The sequence below is a fragment of the Alligator sinensis genome, unplaced genomic scaffold, assembly GCF_000455745.1.
Source record: "Alligator sinensis unplaced genomic scaffold, ASM45574v1 scaffold455_1, whole genome shotgun sequence".
NCBI classification, from domain to species: Eukaryota; Metazoa; Chordata; order Crocodylia; family Alligatoridae; genus Alligator; species Alligator sinensis.
This window is the reverse complement of record NW_005842142.1, coordinates 1,615,323-1,620,642: the sequence shown is the minus strand read 5'-3', so window position 1 is coordinate 1,620,642 and position 5,320 is coordinate 1,615,323. Positions and strand designations below refer to the sequence as shown.

The following is a 5,320-nucleotide window of genomic DNA, read 5'->3' as shown; positions in this document are numbered from 1 at the left end:
CCTACATCTAACTGCTCTCCTCTTTTGAAGAGAGACAGTGTGTCTTATATTGCTGTTCTTTTTTAAAGATGATAATCTTTTTTTGAAGCTAAATTCCTGTAGTGCAATGGGATAGCTTTTAAAGAGATTTAATTATTGTTGTGAAACTGGCTAATTTGTAAACATGTTTTGTGGAGGTATTCTGATTTCTCCTTAAGTAAGTACACTGTACACCATAAGTACACTGTAGTTACTTAAGGAAAAATCAAAATACCTCCCAGAGCACTCCCCAGGTATATCATGCCACTATGGTAACATAGTGGTGAAATTTACCCATGCGCTAGGCGCACGGTGCAGTAACCACCAATTGTGGAGGTAGTAGAGATACATTGGCAGGTTTTACATTTCTTTTCATGGCATAGTCTGGATCCATTTGGTGTGTTTTGGGCTGTACCAAGTTTGAATTTCTGATGGAATAATCAGAGATTGAGTTCCATCAGAAATTCAGCAATCATCTCCCTTCCATCAGACTCTCTCTTGAATATTCCAACAACAACATCTCCTGTTTAGACATGATGATCCATATCCAGAATGGTAAAATACAGATCATGATATACATGAAACCCACAGACCAACAGACATATCTGCATATAACCATCAATCACCCTAAGCACACCAGGAAAGCTGTAATATACAGCCAAGCTTTCAGAAACCACGGAATTTGCACTGAGGAGAACACCTGTGATTGCCACCTCACAAATCTCAAAAAGGCTTTCACTCAACAGGGACACTCCTCCAGAGAGATAGATTGCACTTTTGAAAGAGCCACCCAGATACCACATGAAGAATTGCTGCAGTACAAAACAAACCCCACCATGAATTGCATACCACTGGTTATGACGTATCACCCATCCCTGGAACCTATACGAAAAATTCTCAAACAATTGCAACCCATACTAGAAGAATACCCAGTTCTTAAAGAGATCTTCCCAGAACCACCCATCCTAGCCTTCAAACAAGCACCAAACCTCGCTAACCTCATTAGCAGAAGAAAACTTCCTATGGCCCAAAACACACTGAATGGATCCAGACCATGTCAAGACAAGAAATATAAAACCTGCCAACATATCTCCCCACCCCACAATAACTACACCCCACAACAGAACCATCAGCATTGCTGGATCTTACAGCTGCACCTGCAGAAATGTAATATATCTCATCCAATGCACCAAATGCCATGATGGAAAATATGTAGGAGAGACCAAACAACAACTGCGCACCAGAATGAATGCACACCAGAAATCTATCAAAGACAGCAATACCCAATTACCCGTGGGGGCACATTTTCTCACAAGAAAACCACTCTCTCTCCAATTTCTCAGTTCTAATCCTCAAAAGGGAATTTACAAAACACCTTTCACAGAAGAGCCTATGAACTTCACTTCATAAATCTACTGGATACAAAAAATCATAGACTAAATATAGACATTGGATTTATGACACATTATAATATGCCTAACATCTGACTCCCCAGGTACCTCTCCATTATTTACCAGCTGCATTCATCCCCCTTTCCAACCCCTGTCTTTTACCCACTGACTTCTCAATTTACATCTTCACCTACTGGCTTTCTTGCATGTATACCAGCCCAGCCTCTGGCTTCTTTACTATTCATTCCATCCAGGAAGAGCACATGCTAACTGCAGATGCTTCCTCAGCCTGATAAAGGGTATTTACCCGAAAGCTTGCAAAGAAGAATTTTTTCCAACCATTTGAGTTGGGCTAATAAAAGATATCAGATTTACCCAAAGACCCCTGTCTGTCTATGAAGGCTTATAATGAATAAGAGCAGCTACTTTTGGAGAGTTTGGAGGCCTGAGGGTTGCAATGCTTCCATTTCATAACCTTTAGGTATTCAGATACATAAACCAGATTTCATTTTATTTATACTGTAAGATTTGTACTTGTATTTGCAGCAGATAGCTTGTTTCTTTCTGATCAATAGGATGAGAAGAATATAAAAAAAACTGGTGCAGTGTCAAAATGTAGGTGGTTAAAGAGAGAGAAAGTGAGAGAGAGAGAGAGAGACAGATTATTAAAAAGCATGCTCCAAATAGAAAATGAGATTAAGGGTGACATTTTAGCCACATGCTCTTCTCTGAGCCACAGGGAAAAAAATTAGTATTAACCTTGCTCTATTTTTTCTATGCCCAAAGAAGACCTCATAGGCAATATGTCATGTCTAATACATTTTCTATTTCTATTGTCTATTTTTACTAGCAGTGCTAGCACTTTGCTTCTTTGTAGGCATGTTGCTAGGTAGAGATTAAAGGGAAGGGATTATGTTTTCTTTTATGAAGTCACTGAGCTAAAGGTATATTCAACAATGCAAGTTTATCATAAATGCAAAAAAAAATCACTCTGGAAAAATAGACTTCTATGGTATAAAAGTTGATATGATTATGCCTCCTTTTGAAATCTCTTTCTAAGAAACCTAGCATGTCTACAGTGTGTGGAAGGCATTGAATTTATGGCATAATTCACATGCTAATTGTGCCATACATTATAGCATGCCACCCATGCAAAGAAGTTCCAATATGGGGCTTCCCCTCCATCAGCAGATACGCAATGAGATCTGAAGTATTCTTCCCAGATCCAAAAAAATGTGGAATAACGGTGGGGCTGTTTTGATCCACTCATCAATCTTGTGCTGCCTGTACTCTTGCAGTTCAAGTGCCCAATGTGCTTTTTTGAACATTCTGAGAGAGGTATGGGGAGGGAGATACCTCCTGATCTTGGGCTCCCCTGAAGCCATACAGTGCAGCCTGCATAGGAGCACGTTTAAGGACCAGCAGTGCATTTAAGGCCACAATTGTGATTCCAGGCTCCCTGCATGCCAGTAAATTGAAAGATGTGCTGTGCAGCCCAGCAATGGAGGACCAGTTCCCTGATGCTGGGTTCCCCAGTGCACCTTTAAAGGTTTAGGTATGAGGAAAACTCTGGTTTGGAGACTGGGTCCTTGACCCAGGCTCCCATCCCTCCCTGGGCTAGCAGACACATGATAGGATTGAGAAATTTTATCTTGGATCCCCCAAATTATGTGTCCTACCATGTATTTTGGGATCTGAGATAAAATTCCTCAGATCCCATTGCAGGATTAAACTTATATTTGCCAGGACCCTATGACTGCCATTTATTCTTTGAAAAAATACTCTACTGTGTTGATATACAGGGGTATTCAACACCTGAATCTGAGCTAAATCTTTGTTTAGAGGGTGAAAGCACTACATGTATTGCCTGTTGCTATGGGGCAAATTTAATCCCTTGGTCTGGAATTTTCATATGAAGTCATTGCTAATGAATCCTCAATTATGGGTTTTATGTTCTGCACAGGGTCTTGGACCCTGGATTCAGAGTGAATTTCATCCTGCAAGATTATTTGAGTTAGAACTGTACATCTTATTTTGTGAAGGTCATGGTCAATAGACTGAAGTTCTTTTAACATTCCTATATCAGAATTTCTATATTTGGTTTGGTTTCAAACATGAGTATTTTATGTATTACAGTTCAGAGCAGAGCGGGAGCTGGAGCAATGGGACACATGGGGGAAGCAGAGACTTCCAGTTATCGCTATGCCAGGGGTGTGACTGCACAGCCACAGCAGCAGCTTCTATTTTGCTAACTTTCCTGCCCCCCACCTCCCAAGTCAGTGCCTGGGGCTGCTGTTCCAGTTGCCCTTCCATAGTTATACTACTGGGTGGGTGTGTCTAGACAAGACACTTAACTGTGCATTACCATAGTTTGATGAAAAGTAAGCATTTGCATCTACATGTGCACATGTGTACTACCCAGTAAACCTCTCTAATCTCAAGCAAATTCGTAACCTGAAAATGCAAGTAACAAATTTACTTGAGATTAGTAATGGTGCAGTAGTGTTCATGTAGAAGTCTGACTAGGAGCAAAACCTGCTGCCACCAAGGAGGTGGGAGATAGCTTCAAGCCCCTTGCTCTGAGACCGTGATCAGGGAGTGGAGGCCTGGGAGACCCTTATCTCCCAGAGCCGGCCCTTAAGGATCTCCCAGCACTGGTCCCACAGTCAAGGAGCCAGCGCTGGGAGAAAAGGATCTCCCAGCACTGGCTCACAATCGTGGAGCTAGCGCGGGGAGATAAGGATCTCCCAGCACCGGCCCCATGGTCACGGAGCTGGTGCTGGGAGTTCCCTACTGATGGGGGCAGGGGAGCCTGTTCCCCACTCTGCTCTGCAAGCACAGAGCTGAGGGGAGAACATGCTCAGGAGCTTGTTTCCCACTCAGCTCCGCACTCATGGAGTTGGGTGGGGAAGAAGCCCCCCAACCCGTTCCTGCCCCAGCTTTGTGGAGCTGAGTGGGGAACAAGCTCCCCAGCCTGTTTCCCCTCCACCTCTGTGCTCACAGAGCTGTGCAGGAAACAAGCCCCTCAGCTTCTTCCCCCTGCCCAGCTCCTGGCTCATGGAGCTGAGTGGGGAACAAGCTCCCCAGCCTCCACCTGGCATGCAGGGCAGGGGCTGGGAATTGTCCTGGTTAGGGGCAGGTCCCAGCCCCATGCCCCAATCCAGTGATTGAGGCAAGGGGCTTGGAAAAGGCATGGGGCTTGAAAGAGGCAGGGGGCTAGGACCTGCCCCTCCCCTGCAGCTCTTTTCAAGTCCCCTATCCCTGATCAGGGAATGAGGGCCAGGAGCTCACTGCTCCAGCAGCAGGCAGCCCCCCCAGAGCCAGGAGACAGCTGTCTCCTGGCCCAGTGCTCCCTGCTAGCCCCTGATCTAGCACCTAGGGGGAGCCTTGAGCTCCCCTTGGTGGTGGCAGGGCCCATTGCAGGGCTGCAGGAAATGGTGCAAAGAGCAACAAATCTTCTCCCTAATCCCCACATGTGCTGATGCCTGCCCAAAAGTGCTCACTCCAGAGTAGTTTACACCACAGTAAGTTTAGGCCAGATGAAATGCATGTGCAAATGTGCCTGGTCAGAAGTATCACATTCATTTGGCTCTGTGGGCTGGATCCAGACCATGGGACTTCTCAGGCCACATGACCCGCTTCTGGATACAGCCTAGGGGCTTCTGCCAGCAGTGAAGGAATTAACAGATTGGTTCCCAGAGTTGCTGTGTCAGCACCAGCAGCCAAGCAGTTAACAAGCTGCCACCGCTCAACACCAATTGCTGCTTCTGCAGAAGCTTTGAAAAAGCCATACCAAGAAGCTCAGTGGCTAGATCAGGATGTGAGTCCATCACCCAGAGTTAATTCTCTTGCTGGTGGCAGCCTCTGTGAGAAGCCCCATAGCTTGGATGACCCACTCACATAGGCCAGAA

The 5,320-nt window shown here is 45.0% G+C and overlaps 1 protein-coding gene across 1 annotated transcript in view; it reads right to left on the bottom strand.

Moving 5' to 3' along the window:
* Positions 1–5,320, bottom strand: part of MYO3A (myosin IIIA) — a 219,080-nt gene that overhangs the window by 139,883 nt on the left and 73,877 nt on the right. The window lies entirely within an intron of this gene.